The sequence below is a fragment of the Cuculus canorus genome, chromosome 3 (assembly GCF_017976375.1).
Source record: "Cuculus canorus isolate bCucCan1 chromosome 3, bCucCan1.pri, whole genome shotgun sequence".
Classification (NCBI taxonomy): domain Eukaryota; kingdom Metazoa; phylum Chordata; class Aves; order Cuculiformes; family Cuculidae; genus Cuculus; species Cuculus canorus.
Window position 1 is genome coordinate 114,627,272 of NC_071403.1, and position 18,762 is coordinate 114,646,033.

The following is an 18,762-nucleotide window of genomic DNA, read 5'->3' on the forward strand; positions in this document are numbered from 1 at the left end:
GTGCACTGCATTTGGGGAGAGAAGCAACAGCATGATTTTAACAAATAGAGACATTGGCAATTAGAAAGGTCTGTGTGGAGGACTGGCACTTATTTTAAGGGTTAACAGATTTAGAAAAAAGATTACCTAATATTACAGATACAAAGATTTCTTTGCAAAGGAAATCATGAAGTATTTTTTCAATGTTTTGTTTAATGTCTCTTTGAGGACCACCTCTGTCTAGTGACTTTGAACTTACTTCATATCCAGAAGCCTGCTTTCAGACATGTATCTCCACTCTCAGCAGTACATCCTGCATTTGGCATTATGGTCCAAGAGCGCTGATTCACTGCTGTTTTCTCAAACAAATTTTTATTAAAAGTATTACTTCTGAAATAAAGACTGTTATGAGAAGTCAACATGTCTCACAGTGCAGTTTAATTGTAAAAAGATAGCTACCTAGATTGGAGTACATTTTGTCCATAAACAAGTAAGTAGTCCTTCTGCGACTTTTATTCTCCATCTACCCTCCCCAGCATTTTTTAATAGAAAGTACACTCATATCACAGCGTAGAAGTTATTAACCATACACAGCTGTATTTCAAACAGAAATAATAAAAATAATTACAAAAATGCAAGCAAACTGAGTGGGATAATCTGGTGTCCGAAGCAGTTAGGTGGCATCTTGTTTGTTTTATTGTGTGTTGGTGAAACTATATTTCATTATTAATAAATCTGCTAGCCTGTCTGAATTTTGCAGGCTTTTAGTTTATTATTTATTTTTATTCCCTTTATTATTTATTATTATTTCCACAGCTGCATTCCAATTTTTTACATGTGACCATTGTAATATTTTAGCTAAGGCAAATCACTCATGGATCAAATAAGCAAACAAAGCCCTCTTGGAACATCTCAAGACTGCATGACTGGTTTGACTTCATAGGAATTATTTTGTATATCTAAGAGTTCTGCCTTGAGCTAAATGGCAGAGGAAAGCACGATGCTATGTTTAGGACATTTGTAGAAAATTAAATGCTTCTAAGTTTTCTCATTCCTATCCTTCTAAACAACCATTATTTACTTGAAGATTATATTTCTCAGGTCCAGAACCTTTTATTTCCACTTCAGCAGAAGTCTCTCTTATGAAGAACAACTGGAACTACTTCTGAAGGAAACAGCCTACTAGGGTAAAACCTGAGCTTGTGCCATTTAGCTTTAGACTAAAGACATTTAGGTGCCTCTTAGTTGCCAGGTTCCTAGTCTGATTCATCTTGTCAGGGCTTCTTTTTATTTTTGTTGACATCAGAGGTGATGCAATGAAATAGGCAAGTAATTTAGCCATCAGCTTTAGGTATCTAAAGTTAGGCATTGCATGCACTACCCAGTTGTGACTGTATTATGCAACAGCAGAGATAATGTTACATAAACGGTATTTTCTTTACACTTCATTCCATGAGCCTGAGAAATTGAAGACTAATAAATAATCTCATTAATAAAAAGACTAAATTATAAATTATTTGGTTTGACACATACAAAAGTTATCTGTATACATGAAATCATTAAATTTGGATTCATTAGTAAAGTAAGTACATTCTTTCATCTACATTCTTAATTCCCTAAGAATTAAAAGCGAATGAGAGATGAATGTGAAAGATAAAACATACACATAAAAATGTGATTTTCATATAATCATGTATAACACGTTAAAGAAGCAAGACAATCTACAGTCATTTTGAAACTGATAACCTCGGTCACACTCATTGTTTGCTGTTGAGTATCAAGAATCTCACCCTTTCCCAACTGCAGCATGTTGCAGCAGCTTCATTTAATCGTAAAGCCTTGAAGCTGCTCCTTTCTGCCAATTCTTGCAGCCGCATTGCTGCTTTCAGTTCCCTGTATAACAGACAAGTACATTTCAGTGACCAGATACTGCATGAAGGGAACACAGAAGGGAGGAAGGAAATGCTTCCTTCAAAAGGCCTAGCATAACATAAAGCATACAGCTATCGATGTAGATACAGACTTAAATTCCTTATATTTATTCTGCTGTTGATTCTTGTATAATATACACACAAATATATTCTTAGCAAATACTGAGCATAAAAGGGAGAGGGGAAAATGTAACTCCTGAAATGGTATCCTGCGATTCAATTGCTCTGTAAAGCAGGAGATCATGCTAAAATAAATAAAAATCTCATTACCAGGAAGCCACCTGCTGAGATAGTGACTCCTCTCAGAGACTACTGTGTCTTTTAATATTGAATTCTCTGCTCTGGAGCAAAGAGGGGAAAGGAAAAAAAAGGAAAGGAAGATACTCAATTTCATTAGATTTTGAATTTCCCTCTGAAGATGCCTATCTATCTCCCTTGGCAAGATCAGGGGCTTTAAGGGCATCACTTGGCTTCTTTCAAAGGCATAAGCAGAATGTTTAGGAATCAAAGCCTAAAGGAAACCCACATGAGCCATGGCAGACTAAAAGGAGCAAGTACCTACATTTTTGTGCTACTCATTCATATGCTATGAATTCTTATATTTACACTATTAATTCTGATGCTAAAATGAAAAAAAAATATATACACTAAACAGAAATCTTATCCTGACGCTGTTTCTATTGTTGTAGCTCCATTATGAGCAATCTGTTCTTTAAATTAAAAAACGCCACAACATTTAAAGCTGCTGAATTGCAACAATTAGTTTCATTTGCAAAATCCAAAGAACTGAATAGCATCAAAAATCCCACAATTATCTATATGATGAATTACTGCAGTGGATCTAATTCTCACAGTCTAAAATACAATACTATCATTTACATAGATTAAAAATGAAGGTTATGTGGCTGAAAATGCCAATGATCTGAACTGGTAAACTTATACACCCAGATTACAAAAGCCTTCAGCTGTAGGACAGCACAGTGCAAGATATGTCATAACAGCAAAACTGCTGATAATGTCATTATTACCTTTTACCTGATAACCCTGTGCATGGTTTACTTGGCAACATTTATTAAATTGTTGATTTAAGTCAAAATGAAGCTTCTTCATGGGCATTTTGGACTAAGCAGTATTACTACAAATGGGCAGGTTATGTATATATTTACTTTTCAAAAGGTATTCTGTATCGCATTGTTACTATGATGTAGTACATGAAAGCCAAAGTTTTCTATAATGACTCCTAAGAGTTCTTTTTTTCTGAATGAGCATCATGTATTCAAATACATTTGAAAACACTGTCTAAGCAATCTGACTTTATACAGAATTCTCTAAATACAGACCAGGAAAGTTGTACATGAAAACACACTACGTGGTACCTTCTGCTTAATCTAAAAATTTTAAAGTAGATGGGAATTCTGCCACTGAATTAAATGCAAAAATAAATAAATAAATTTAAAAAAATTACCATTTATGAAAATTTGTATTTAAATATGCAGCAGCTAAAATGTTTAAAAATTCAACCTATACTTTTTTTTTGCGGGCAAGCAAATGGTCATCTCCTTTTTGTAAAGCGTGTCCCTTGACAATATTGAAAGGCACATCATCTGTAAGTGCCAGTCACCCAACGGACAACCCTAAGCCTGCTTTCAACCAGCTGACTAAGATGTTACCTCGTTGGCTGTGAAAGAATGAAACAGCAGCAAAACTGTTGCGAGACACAAGGTAAATACCTGGTCTTATTGCTAACACAGAGCTCCGTAGCTACGCTGCTGCCACTAGAGGAGTTACCAAGATGAGAGGAAGTCATGCAGTAACCGCAATATGGACATGATCGAAATAGGTCACACAGAATTAATGTTGCACTGTGATGGTAAAAGACAAACTCACAAAGAACTGAAGAAGAGACAGAAAATAGGAGGGAACAAAGTGGTTAAATCCAGCAGATGCCACAGCACTCAACCTTTCATTATGCTAAAGATGATTATTAATGATCTGGCAGGCCAAGCAAGCAATGAGGTAGCAAAATATGAAGATGACAGGAAATAACTTAAATTAATCAGAACAAATAAAACAGGAATTTCAGACATACTCAGTGAAGTGAACCACCTCCTAACTGATTGTGCTAAAGCTTAAATGTTTAGCACAACCTAAATGTTTAGCATCTTCAGGCTGCATTTTTGCACACATCGAAAATCAAAATATGATCCGAGGAAGAGGAATGATCTGGGATATTCCAAAAGAGTATAAAATCATTAAATTATTGTCTTATGAAAAAAAAAAAAAAGTAAATGTGGGTGTAAAATCAGCATTTTTTTGCATATCACACAGGTAACTAATGAATTCAATTATATTCAATATATTAGCAAAGTGGAAATATCACATCTTCAGGTTCATTTGTACAAAACCTAATACATCAGTTTGAGTTCTAATTGAATTCTTTGGGCATGTCAACAATAAAATAAAAGCTATTACCACCTACCATGTATTACACAATATTCATGGGTTTGGTTTTTTGTTTCTCCTGAGATAATGAGTAGCAAGATTAAAATGGGCACAGCTTGATTTAGATATTCTTTCTTATATGTGTCATTATTTTGCCCTCCTTTCAACTCCTTGCTGTATCCATCTGCTTTCTCTAGTGTTACGCTTAGGACATACTAAAAATGCTTAATTTATATATTGTAAACATTCAGAGACAGAACATTCCATGCATGAAAGGAAACATTTATGTAGGTCTTTCCCTCAGAAGGAGCCTACCATTTAGTCATATGCTGTGAAACCTCTTGTCAAAGAGTCTTGATCTTTACTCCTACCAGAACAGCGACTACTACGATGACAATGACAACAGCACAGGCAACATGAGTTGGATTTTATATTGAAGGGCAAGATTAGTTGAGGTTTAGGCCAGACAGTAGGAAATATTACTTTGCTGAAAGGATTGTCAAGTATTGGAACAGGCTACCCTGCGAAGTGGTGGAATCACCATCCCTGGAGGTATTTAAAAGATGAGTAGATGTGGCGCTTAGGGACATGGTTTAGTGGTGGACTTGGCAGTGCTGGGTTTATGGTTGGACTCGGTGATTTTAAAGGTCTTTTCCAACTTAATTCAGTGATTCTGCATGAACGTTCCATCAAACAGCTGAATGACGCTATGCAAGTTCAACTATCTAACATGAACTTCCCACTACTGTAAAAAAACTTGTGGGAAGGAGCCACCAACAAAAGCGTGTCTTGAAATGCAAGCTGATAACTCTACCTGCACATGGTGGCTACAGGTGGCTCCACACATGGGATAAAAGTGTCATCAACCTGAGTGGAGCCTGCACCACAAGGTGTTGTCCCCACACACGTGAGCATCACACATGGTTCCACACCTTGGACAGAGAAGCCACCAGCTGAAGTGCAGCCCTCAAGGCCATGTCGCCATGCACGTATGATGACTCCAGACAACAGGAGTGCCTTGGGAATGCTGTGGTCTGTGCCTTCAGAATGCCGTGGTCTATGTCTCGAGAATGCCATGGTGAGTGCCTTGGGAATGCTGTGGTCTGTGCCTTGGGAACGTTGTGGTCTGTGCCTTGGGGATGCTGTGGTCTATGCTTTGGGAATGTCACGGCCTGTGCCTTGGGAATGCTGAGGGCTGTGCTTTGGGAATGCCATCATATGTGCCTTGGGGATGGCTGTGATCTGTGCCTTGGGAATGTCATGGTTAGTGCTTTGAGAACGCTGTGGTCTGCGCCTTGGGAATGCCATGGTGTGTCCCTAGGGAATACCATGGGGTGTGTGCCTTGAGGATGCTGTGGTCTATGCCTTGGGGATGCTGTGGCCAGTGCCTTGGGAATTCCATGGTGTGTGCCTTGGGGATGCTGTGATCAGTGCCTTGGGAATTCCATGGTGTGTGCCTTGGGGATGCTGTGGTCAGCGCCTTGGGAATGCCATGGTGTGTGCTTTGGGGATGCTGTGGCCAGTGCCCTGGGAATGCCATGGTGTGTGCCTTGGGAATTCCATGGTGTGTGCTTTGGGGATGCTGTGGCCAGTGCCCTGGGAATGCCATGGTGTGTGCCTTGGGAATTCCATGGTGTGTGCTTTGGGGATGCTGTGGCCAGTGCCCTGGGAATGCCATGGTGTGTGCCTTGGGAATTCCATGGTGTGTGCCTTGGGGATGCTGTGGTCAGTGCCTTGGGAATGCCATGGTCTGTGCCTCGGGAATGCTGTGGTCTATGCCTTAGGAATGGCATGGTGTGTGCCTCGGGGACGCTGCGGTCAGAGCTCCGCTGCCGCCCCGGGCAGCCCCTGCGCCCCCCGCCCCGCTCCGCGCTCCCCCCGCCGCGGGCCTCCCGCTCCCCGCTCCCGCCCTCCCCCCCACCCCCCCCGCGGGGCCGCGCGTGCTCTGTGCGCGTGCGCGGGGCGGCGGTCCCTGCAGTGCGGGGCGGGCGGCGCGGGGCGGCGCGCGGGGCGAGGCGGGGGCGCGCTCGGGAGCAGCGCGGAGCGGATCTGCGGGCGGGCGCGCACCCACCGAGGCGCCGGGTCCCTCCGTCCCCCCACGGCATCCCCAGCGCCCTCCTCCGCACCGCCGGCAGCTCCGAGCCCCCCTCTGTAAGTGGTGCCCGGGGGTGAAGCGTTGGGGAGGGCTCCGGGCTCGACACCCGGGCTCGGGGATGCGCCTCCCGGGAGGGACGGGGCTGCCTGCGGGTCGCCCCGGGGGGGCGGAGGGATGCCCGGGCTTCTCCTCCCGGGAGGGCAGAAGGATGCCCGGGTTTTTCCTCCCGGGAGGGCAGAAGGATGCCCGGGCTTCTGCTCCCGGGAAGGCAGAAGGATGCCCGGACTATTCCTCCCGGGAGGGCAGAAGGATGCCCGGGTTTCTCCTCCGCGGAGGGCAAGAAGGATGCTCGGGCTTCTTCTCCCTGGAGCGCAGAGGGATGCCCCGTTTTTTCCTCCCGGGAGGGCAGAAGCATGCCCGGCTTCTCCCGGGAGGGCAGAAGGATGCCCGGGTTTCTCTTCCCGGGAGGGCAGAAGGATGCCCGGGCTATTCCTCCCGGGAAGGCAGAAGGATGCCCGGGTTTCTCTTCCCGGGAGGGCAGAAGGATGCCCGGGCTATTCCTCCCGGGAAGGCAGAGGGATGCCCGGGTTCTCCTCCCTGGAATGCAGAGGGGCACCCGGGTTTCCCTCCCGGGCAGGCTGGAGGCGCGCAGGGCTGCCCGGGGCGATGCGGTGAGCGCGGCCGCTCCTGTAGCGCTCGGGGATCACATCCTCCTCCAGGGAAAAAAAAAAGTTAATATCCGCGCTTGGTGTTCGGCGCTCCGTGTGCGGGATTTATTGTTTGACGGGCGAGACGGAGGGAAATTGTGTCCGCAGCGATTTGCCGGGAGCTGGGGCGAGATAAGAGCCCGAATCCCCGCATCGATCCGGATACCAATACAGACAACATCAAAAGGAGGCATTGATCGGTCGCTTTAACAGTTTGCGCTTGGAAGTGTTTTGGTGAAAGTGGAAGTCTTTGGCGTTCTTGTACATAGAGAAAAGGTCGTAATTTTTTTTCCGGTAGGGGAAAAACCAAACAAATCAAAAAGACCGTGTGAAACCGAAGAGCGGGAGCAGCCCTCGCAAGGTCATCGCACCCACTGGGAAGGCAGAAGTGCTCCCGATCCTTGCGATCGCTTTAGTGATATTCTTACTGCCTGTAAGAGATTTTTTTTTTTTTCCCTTTTCTTTATTATTTAGTTTTCTTTAACGTGCCAGGAGTTGGCAGCATCATCCGCGGGTCGCGTTTGGGAAGCGGGGTGGAGGTGCCGCGCTCCTCGCTATTTACTTGGGCATCAATAGTCGGAGTGAAAATGGAGGTGGGAGGAGATAACAAAAAAAGCTGGTGTGCCATCCAAGTCATTTCCCCCACGAAAGCGTGAGGAGGAGGGGAAGGAGACGACGGGAGAAAGAATTGCATTTCCAGACATCAAAACAAAAGGAGGAGCAGGTTGAGGCAGATCGTGAGCAGCCGTGGGGAAGGAGGGGGGCAACCTGGCCGCCGCAACTTTGCGCTTAAAGCACCGTGAGTTGTCCGCCCCCGGCGAGATGGGCGAGGGGGAGGCGTGCCTGCCAGCGTCCCGGAGGGCCGCTTCTCCCTCCTTTTCCAAACCCCCGCACGAGGGGCTTTTTAGCCCCAGCCGGGAAGGGCTGGACCCCGGGAGCGCGCGGCGCCGGGGATGCTCCTCGACGTGCCGGGATGCGGGGCTCGGGGAGGGGGGGGGAGGCTTCCCGACAGCAGGGATTGCGGAAGGGCCCCCCAGAGCTGCCTTCCCACTCCCCAGGGCTGCTTTCTTACCCCCCAGCGCTGCTTTCCCCCCTCCGTGCACAGCGAGCCCCTCCGCCCCGCTCCGTTCCCGTCGCTCGCTGCCCTCTGCAGGGATGCCCGTGCCGACGGGTCCCCTGGTGCAAGGCTTCCCCCGTTCCCCGGGGGTGTCCCCAGCCCTTTCGGAGTCCCCCGCTCTCCCTGCTGCCCCCCACTGGTCCACACCTCCCCCCAGCAGGGCTGTCGCCCTCCCCCCCGCATGCAACCACCTCCAATGTCCCCCCACTGCCCTTGTACATACAATCCCCCTTCTGCATCCTGTGTCCCCCCCCACCCCATCAGCCTTTCCTCTGGGGGGGAAACAAGCCGGCATTCCCATTCCTTGGCTGCTCTTGCCCTCGACGTGGGGAGAAGCGGTGGGAAATTGGAGGCGGGGGAGAAGGCGGGGGGAAAGGAGCTTGATCTTATGCAACTGCAGATATCCTCCCCCCCTCCCCAAGCTTGGAGGAGCCGGTTCAGGGGCTTTTCGGAGGTGGGACGGGGCTCTCTCCGCCTTCCCGGGACAGGGAGGGGGAGCCCTCGGGGCAGCTGGTGGGAATCGCCCTCCCAAATCCAACATCGCCCTCCCGGAGCAGCTCAGCAAAGCCAGGGGAGAGGGGCAGCGATCACCTGCACCTCCAGGCGCTTCAGCTGACACAGAAACCATGCAGATAACACCGTAATTATAAAAAGAAAAACCAGAAACAACCGCCTTTTCATTAAAATTGAAATATGATTACTTGCACGCAAGAAAAGCCCAAATACAGGAATAAATCCCATGTCCTTGTGCAGAAGATGTTAATGTGGCAGATGTGTTTAAGAGATACAGGTACCTCTCTCAGCTGTTCTGCTCGCAGAATATTTGTTGCAGTATTTCGTAGCCAGTGTTCCTGAGGGTAGGCGCTCCCTGCCTTCATGTATTAGAAAGTTTAGCTCTCAGAGGTACCACCATCTCTTGATGGAGAAGAAAAGTTACACATATTTACTAAGTGAAATATGATAACAGCAAGTTCATGCTCAGAGAAGAATAAGTACAAGAGAAGGCTTAGGCTTTGTAAAATATATATTCGCTGGCCCTTTCAGAATACATCCTTGCTAGTGGTTTGTTTCTGTGACACATTTTCAGACTCATTAGTTTTCACTACTACCCTTTTCCTTGACAGAATGCCTTTTTTTTAAAAAAAAAAAAAAAAAAAAAAGAAAAGAACACAGGTCATTTAAGAATATCATCAGTTTACTTGAAAGTATTCCAGTAGTGCTAGAACAGCACTATCCATTTCAGGTTTGTGAACTGTGATAAATTTTAATTAAAACTTTAATTACATTTTGCTTCTCCATTCAAACAAAGCATAAAGTAGTCTGGGCTCATGCTGCCGTCATGAAAAAGAAGGAAACATGTTCTTGATCTTCATTGTGTTTTATTCCTGCTTTTTAATTAAGGGCTGAATCCTTATCATGTTGGGCTTAAAATAAATTTAACCTCAAAGTTTTCTGACACAGAACTGCAGTATTTAATTGGTTTTCTAGGTTGCCCTATCTTTTTACGCCATACAAATGCATACCTACAGACAGCATTACACGGCTGACTTTCCACTAGTTTCTTGATGTGTGTGTTCTGGAAGGTCCAGCTATCGGCAGCATATCGGCTGTGCCGTCGAGCGACATCTACTTCAGACTATCACAGCATTACGTAACTTTGCAACCGCAGAGCAAATCCCAGCGATGTCCCCGCTGCTCTCAGTCTCGTTTCCCAGTTTCCTATGTACACTCATATGATATAACATGCTAGAAGAGCCATAGCTGGTATCACACTGTAGTACAAACCAGAAGAAAAATTACATTCTGGCCAGAATGGTTAGGCAAAATCTAACTGTGGGATGAGATGGGATAGGATCGGACAGAGCAGAACAGAAGGCTGCCAGTTCAGCGTGCTGAAATCAAGCTGGCTGTGTAGGATGGAAGCGACTCAGTGAAGCTGGTTTTGGTGCTGTTTGGAAAAGGCGCCGCACGTGTCCCACAATGCGACATCCTGCTGACTGCAGCATGGCTTGGGGTGTGTGGGGAGCCCAGTGTGCTTCTCAGCACAGTCTCTCTTGAGGGCATGGCAAAAGGGCTGCAGTACTGTGCTCCCGCAGCTCCATTTCTTCTCTTTTCTCAGTGTATTTTATATATATATATATATATATATATATCCCTCTTGGTTATTCTTTCTGCTTGTACTACATATAGCTGCGGTCAGGATCTAAGTCTAAGAATATAGGTTCTTCATAATAAACACAAGAGTATGGTGAACTTCATTGTAGGAGCTTGCAAAATTGTTTACTTTTCAAGCTGTTATTCTGTTTCTGCGTTTCAGTTCTGGAATTTTGATTTTATGTCTGGATGCACTGTGCATTCTGTGTTTTTTCATATTATATTTGTGCTTCACACTTCTACTTTAGTATTTAGTTCTTGCAGATTCCTGTGGGTTTCCAGAAGTTGATGTCACTTGAGCAAATAATAGCAGCTCATCCTCTAATTGTGGATTAAACTGCAATGCACACTAATTGAAATTAGAGTTAGGAAATCTAAAATATGAAAAGCAAATTTCTTTTTAGAATACTTGGAACTGAAACACATAGCACTTACCATGAGAAACTGTGCTCATTGTCTGTAATGGCAAACATTTTCAGCACTGGTCTTTGTCCTTTTTGTTTTTAATGTTTTAATATTGTGCAGAGGGCTAAATACTCTTTGTCGTTTGAGTGGTCTAAAACCAAGCTTGTTTCAGTGTTTTTAATTGCCAATGGGTTCTGCCCATTCCTTTAACTTTAATAGAGAAGAGCAGCCGTGTGCTCCTCCTGCATTACTCCTTATGCTTTGTTTTGGCTGAGACTTGACTGTACCCATTTCACCTGTCCTCATTTTCTTGTGGGTCCACATTACCTGCTTTTGGATACCTTTTGCCATTCTATACCTCCTTTGCTTTTTCCTTTCTTCCTGTGGAGTGTAATTTTGTTTCTTTTCTGATCTTTGTGTGACTTTATTGCATCTTTGCATCGCTTTTCTCTTTCCCAGTTATCTTCTTTGCTCTTTATTTCCCTTAATCCTTGGGAGAGATCGTGACTTACTCTATAGCTTCTCTGCATAGCATTGCTGAAAGCATTGCCTGGTGCAAGGATACTACACAAGTAGGGAAGACTGTGAACATATATATTGCTGTAAAATGTAAGGACCCAGATGGGCTCCCATCGCAGGGAGGCACTTTCTTACCTCATCTCTAACTTGTCTTTATTCACAGAAAAAGAGAATCTTATCTTTTGAATTTTATACTATTGCTCTGAGAGTAATAGCTATAATCCTTTTCAAAGATAATGAAACAGATGATAAAAAGGATACTTGTTCATAGAATACAAAATCTCCAGGTAGTGCTTCAAATCCATATTGCTTTTTAAATTGCAATTTAAGTTGCTAAGAATATATTTCTTCAATTTGTGTTTAAAACTTTTCGTGGTCGTTATGAACAGCTTCTCTGCTTTCAGGAGCTTTTCCACATCTAAATACGAATATGACCCAAAGGACAATAATGCACATGCAGGAAATTAAGGGAGATTATTAGAGATGGTCTCATAGCTTAAAGTTGTAAAAAGTAAGTAGCTTCAACTGGGCAGTTGAAGGAGAGGAAAAGATAGAAATCACTTGACACTTAGTTTCACAGATGTGTTTATAAAAATATCAAGCTGCTTTTCTTTGTGATTATTCTCCCGAGAAGGGCAAGAAACAGAATATATTTTGTAAAAGAACTTGTAAAACCACAGTTAATTGAAATAAACTGCATTCACTGGGAGTGAGGTGATAAATGCATCTTTTGTTGACCTAAACATGATGTGTTCTGGAGTTCTGGTGTCAAGGACAAAGGAAGAAGCGTTATAGATATTATTGAAAATTTTCTGCCTGGAACAAGCCTGATAAAGTCACATTTTCAATCCCAGACTATAGGAATTTAACAGAACATGTTATAGCTTCCCCAGTTTCACTGTTTTGAAAAAGTAGGAGTTTGCTTCATTCTTGAGTTTGTTAACGCATGATTTCTGGAGTCATGAGAATCTATAATTTGATGTAATCAAGTGGATATTTTAAGATAATTATAATAAAATATTTTCCTACTAGGAAGATGAAGAATTTTAAAATTGCCTTCTTTATTATCACAGTTATACCACTGTACAGTTTAATAAATACCAGAAAGAATTGCTGTGCCTATTTCTTGCTCTCTGATTTAGATCTTCAAGTTCATTGGTAAAAAGACCTGAAAACTGAGATCTGTGATGGGAAGACTTATGAATAGTGTCTTAACTCTTTTTGTATGTTTAGATTTTGGTTTGATCCTACATCCCATAGTTTGGCACAGGAAAATACTGGAATTTTGTTTAACTCCCAATGAGTCAAATCAGCCAGAATAAAAACAACAATGAATGGGATTACCTTGGTAGCTAAAACTTTGATGAAGAATAAATTTTCATCACTGTACAAGTCAAAATGTATACTCAGGAAGAAAACAAGCTGTGATGGTAATTTACAGAGTTTAGACTACTAAATGTAAGAGTCTAAACCTTTTTATGAAAATTACTTTAATTAGTTTTAACTGGTAGCTAAATAGGAAGTTGTGTTCTAGAGATGAAAGTTTTCAGATTCATAAAGATTTAATTCTGCAAGGGATAATAATGAGAATTTTAACCAAGGATGTAGCAGAGTCCATAACATGGACTCAGAGATGTCTCTAACAAGTCTCTTGTTCATGAACCACGTACATATTTTTGGGATCAAAAAAAAATCAGTCTTGATTTAATGACCACAGAAAATGGAAAATTTATCTCTGTTCTCCATAAGCTTCTCTAATACTCAGTTATCCTTAGTGTTAAAACATACACCTTGCGTCTTGTGTCCTTCATTACTAGTTCTTGAATCAATCGATCCCTGAAGTAGTTGAAAGAATATTAAATAGGTCACTTGTTGAGCCAGATGTGTGTAAAGTATCTACGACTGGATTTTAGTACCTGAAAATAATTTTACAAAGATAGTATGTTACTAGAAATATATATATATATTTAAATAAAAGAATAGCGTTCCACTTGGCAGAAAATATTTTTACTCGAAAGTAGATATTAAGTCATTCACTATAAGATGGAATTAAATGGCAGTGAGGAGAGCTGAATATTACCCTTTTTGTGGACTGCATTTGAGAATATCTGTGTATTTAATTAGGCTTTATTCAGAATGGAGTCCTCTAAAATTAGAACATCTTGTTTATAAAAGCTCTTAGAATACAGCATATTTCTGCGTACTCTTATCTACTCTATTTAGAAATACAAAGTAACTGAAGACTCTTACAGAATGTAATTCGCGATACTAGTAGTTTTCATTAAAATGCTTTAGGTTTTTTAATAGAAGTTGATATACATAGAATAAAAAGTAACTTCAGAAAGTTAGTAAAAATGAACATTCTTACGAGGCCTTAGCAATGAAAATAAAATCAGCTTACATAATGGGTAACACTGCAAAAATGTATTTCTGAAAGTATTGCTAATATCCAGCACATATCCAGTCAATACTGCTATAGTCGATATTCTTTCATTACCACAGGACATATACTGTACTTTTTGAAAGCAGTCATCTTTCATTTTAAATATATATCTCTTTTTCAAATGATACAAATGAGTACTGGCATTCAGGGATGGTCTTCAAGTACCTGTCTTGGATTGCATAAAAGGCTTTCAGTTTGAAAGTATGATAACCTGAAAAGGAATTTTAGTCTGATACGTCAAACATCAGCTTATACTGACAATTTGTGCAAATCAGACCAGTGTATACGAAATGACTGCATCTTCAAATGCCCTGTAACAAAGTTTGACATGTATTTCTCACTTGGGGTTTTTTTGCATCTGACTTGGATACGTTAGTACTCTTGGATATGCTCCGAGTATTTTTATCCTTTAGATAAAGAGAGATTCTGCAGTATGTATAAATCACTTACTAAAGTATGGAAATTTACAGATCTGTGGCTACTGCAAAGCATGGGATTTGTGAGACAGATGATTCTAATACTGCTTTCTGCATAACATTTTCATGAGTAATTTATACGCAGTCTTGTGCACGTACCTCACTGCAAGAGCAGAATGAAATTAAGGAGATCGAGTAATGCTGCAGTTTCTTCTTTTTACTAATGCACTTACACATTTACTTGTTTGCATTTTTAATGGAAAGCTTAATGAGTTGTCTGTAATCCACCTGAGAATACTTAATAAATGTGTTAATATCAGTTGAACTTAATTTCTGTCAATTGCAACACAAGGCAGCCATCTCCAGTGTTTACTTGAGGTTAAGAAAGTTAAAAGTTTTTCTGGTTTGCGTTCTTATGATTCTTCTGAGAGACCCTATCTCTCTTTTTTTAGTGTTTTACACTATTTTTCCTCCCACAAACTATTAACATAATTGTTCTAATCTATTTCTATGAATGCTTTGTAGTGCTGAAATAGAGCTTGAAAAATTAAGATGACCAGCATTTCAAAAAAGTCATATCCAAGCCAAGTAATGGAACATCATCTGCATGATCTACATCAATACCACCCTTTGCTACTCAGTTAGTTTCTTGCGATCTCTGTTGTAGATATAGACTTGTTTTCACATCTGTAGTCATCTTTATGCATACAGGTCTCTGATAAAACAGAAACTCTTCACTCTAGCTTTTTGTGTTGTTCTTGTATACCCTGTTAGAACACCTGATCCATTACTTCTCTCAACAAAGAGGAAGACATGAAAGGGAATCATTTAGTGATTCAGATATTCTTGTAGGTAATCATAATGCAATGTTACAGTGACAGTGTATCGGAGCTCAATTCCAGATAGGAATTTAGCATCCATATAGGGATAGGAGGGTGATTTTTCTTTTAAACAGTTTCATATACCTATGTACTCTTGGATGTGTTTGTTCCAGCTGTCTGTCCAGCATATAGCCACCAAGATGTTCTGTGTAGGTGTTTCATCCATAGGAATTCCTTGGGATAATATACAAGGATATCACCTAATGATTTCATCACGTCCCTTGTGATGAAATCTTCTTCTTAGGTGGTCAACTGCGTGCTGGGTTTGGGATGTGCCTTCTGCGAACCTGGGTAAATGGCACATAAATCGCTGTGAAAGATGACTTCTTTTATTTGCTGCCTTCTGCCTTCTTGAAGGAGAGGCCCTGAGCTCACTGGGCACATATAAGTCTATTGGTGCTGCTGTACGTGATTCTAGGGACTCGGCTTGAGCAGGAGGTGTTGGACAAAGGTGACCTCCAAAGGTCCCTTCCAAGCTCAACTATTCTGTGACTGTCACTCCGTGACTGTCATCACGTGAACTACATTGTAAAGTCGAAGGATGCTCTGCTGTGTGCTCCAGTGGTCTTGGAATCTGGTCCTTGGCATCCTTGCAGAACGAGTAAATTTAGATTAGCATGCTTTTGGCCTTGAAATCAGAATGTTAGATGCTTTTCCTTGTTAAAACTTTTGTATTATGCATCCTTAAATGAGGAAAGTCAAAGAATCACGCACTGATTTTCCACATACACATAAAATATGCCTGCCGCCTTCTGTCAATGTTATTTCCAATGATACAACTTTATTACTGAAGTGCCAGGGTTTTTATGAGTAGTAGCTACTGAGAATCTGTTTTCTGCCTCAGGTATGGTAAGTAGATCACAAAATGGTCTTTATAATTCGTCATTCAGAAGTTTTGTTTACAAGAGCTGTCTCTTGCTATGGTACACATTGGGCGACTGCTTAGCTGCTTAGTTTAATGGCTACTTTTCATTTATTTTAATTCTTGCCTGGGGAAATAGGGTTGGAAGGGGTTATGACGCTTTACATTTTTCTCAAGTGTCTGCCACAAAGAGGTGCTACTGGAACATAGATCAATAAGTAATATTCGTTTCTACACGGTTTAAGAGGTGAATGTTACTCATCCAGGCTTCCCACTCTGTTATATGAGAATGTAATCCTGAAGTGTCAGCAGGTGCTAACTCTGCCTCATGTCTTATCTCATCCTTCAGCTTTTACTGATCCGTTTTTTCCTCCGTCTCTGGCTCTGCTTCCTCTCTTTGATTCTGATCCAACAGTCTCCTTTCGCATAAGAATCTCCCTCTCCTTAACAATACCTGGTGGTGCTTGTTTGACCACGGTGGATGCCTCCTTCATCTTGCATTTTGACTATGCCTATCTGTTTGCTTTTTTAAACTGTGAGCTTCATAAGACAAGGATCTGGCCTTTGTATATGTTCTAGGAAATGCAGCTCTATGTACAGTGCTATAAAGGTAAATATTTTTATTAGAGTTTTACCAACATATAAGAGATATTGTAACTACAGCCTGTGCTGAAAGACATGTTCAGGGATTTCAGAGTGACTTTGAACCGATGTGTGTCTGATAGCAGTGACTGAGCGCATCTCCTGCAAAGCTAATTAGGATACATTTATTCTACACTAGGTTGTGAGGGAAGTATGCTGACATACTCAAACTAGCTCTAAACCGAATATATGATGTACCTGCAGCAAGCCAGACACAGCAATACAGCGCTTAGCATGGCTTAAGTACTCAGGTCTTCATCCTGCCCTTGAGCAGGTTATACAGCCCGCACCACGTTCTGCTTTGTCCCCGGTGGGGCTGTTTGCAGTGGCAAAGCCAGCAGGTTAAAAGCTGGTTCGGGCACCTGCTCTGCTGCAGCTGCATGGGCTGCAGTGTAGATAAACCCTAGAATGCATTGTAAACAGCTGCGTTTGTGTCCAGATATTTCTAGACCGGTATTTTCAAAGAGAAGTCCATAAGAAGTCACAGTACAATATGAACAGGTGTTGAATACAGCTGTGCTCCTTCTGTGTGTCTGTCTGCTTTGTCTGTTGAATCACTCTCCCTAACTCCCTACATCTTAGTTGTAATCCCCAAGACATAGACACTGTGTAAATATGCATAGTAGGACTATAGTCTATGTATTTCTTCTTTTTTTTTGTGTGCGTGTGTAGTGCCTGGGTAAGAAGGTGTGATGTGGAAGATTGAAAATGTTATAATATTTCAGCACAACACACTCCGCGTTTTTTATTCCTATATAGTGTTATCCTCCTGTCATATGTGCACATCACTTAATGCTATCACACCCGTGTTGTTAATTAGCTAGACAAAATCTATTAATGTGAGTTGTTCAGTCACAAAGCAGTTTGCTTTCTTTAGACAAGAATGAGGTAGAGAACTGTTTGTGGGTTAATTGCTGTTACTTGTGATATACGTTACTTTAGATTAGTGCATCATTCAAATATTTTTCACCCGTGTGGATTTTTTCATAATACGCAGCTGTAAGTAAGTGAAACAATTTAACACGGTTCTTATTGGCTGCATGAGAAATATGCGTGGTAACAAAATAATAAAATAGTTTTTATTTCAGTATCAAATTGTTCTAGCATTACTTTTTGTTGCTGTTTTAATGGTGAAGTACGAATGGTAATTTGAAATAAAAAAATTTCTTGCAACTTCATGTGCTTCAGATGTGTGAAAAGTAACTGTCTCACTATAGGTTGAGGTTTAGCATACCTTTTATATTCCATGCTTGGCCAAGGAGGAGGCAAAAAGATATTTTGAAAATTCCACTTTTTTTCATGTAAAATGCAAGGTGTTGCTAGATGTGAATGACTTCAGCTCTATACACCTCCCTCTTGCCAATAGGAGTGTATTGGTGATGACCAATAACAATAAATTGATGTCAGCTCATCTCCAGATAAAAGAAAGAGTTCAAGGTTGTTTTGGGATTATATGTAACAGAGATATCTGAAGCTGTTGCCCAATAAACCCAACTGTTTACTGTTGTCAGCATTGATATATTTAGAAGAGCTTCAACATCTGAAGCTGCGTGAGACAACTAACAGATTTCCTTCTTCTGCAACTCTGCATTTTGTCACTCAGAATAGTAATTGATGAGTTTCCTGATTCTAGTAGGACCTACACAGCAGCAAATAGCCATTTCAGTGTTGTACATCTGTTTTCCATTGAAAATACCTTCAAAAAGTCTGCAGAAATTTGCAGGTTTTCATTTTTTTCTGAGTGATTGAAGTTAGTAGTATCACTTTAGACACTTGAGTAATGTTGAATTTTATAATGTCAAATCTAGGAGAATAAAAAAAGGGATTGATTTCACACAAGTTATAGGGGCAAAGTCACTGTGTGTCAACTGTGATGTGGAAATTGGTCGTGCTGCAAAAATTCAAATTACGTTAAAAGTGACTTAGATGTGGTTGTACATGAAAGGAAATGTATGCCATTAGTAGGCAGTGGCACTATTAGTGATGCTGACAAGCGCAGACATCAGTAAATATTTAGGAGCAAATGGGAGGGTGACTCGATGGTGCTTCATTATTAAACATTCCTACGGAGGTGAATATGAACTAGAAATTTCTTTTCTGAATAAGTCACATCCTGAAGTAGCTGGACCAAAATCCAACACCATACAAATACAAGGACTCATTCTCTGA

General features: G+C 41.8%; 1 protein-coding gene across 5 annotated transcripts in view; it reads left to right on the forward strand.

Annotated features, from left to right (window-relative positions):
• The first annotated feature begins 6,346 nt into the window (after nucleotides 1-6,346).
• VSNL1 (visinin like 1) overlaps nucleotides 6,347-18,762 on the forward strand; it is a 91,433-nt gene continuing 79,017 nt past the window's right edge. The window contains exons 1-2 of one of the 5 annotated variants that reach the window (XM_054064229.1): nucleotides 6,360-6,503; nucleotides 7,453-7,587. The gene's annotated coding sequence lies outside the window, so the exon portion shown is untranslated. Of the gene's footprint in view, nucleotides 6,504-7,452; nucleotides 7,588-7,816; nucleotides 7,954-18,762 lie in introns of those variants that run through there. The other 4 variants (XM_054064227.1, XM_054064232.1, XM_054064228.1 and 1 more) reach the window with 4 other exon arrangements.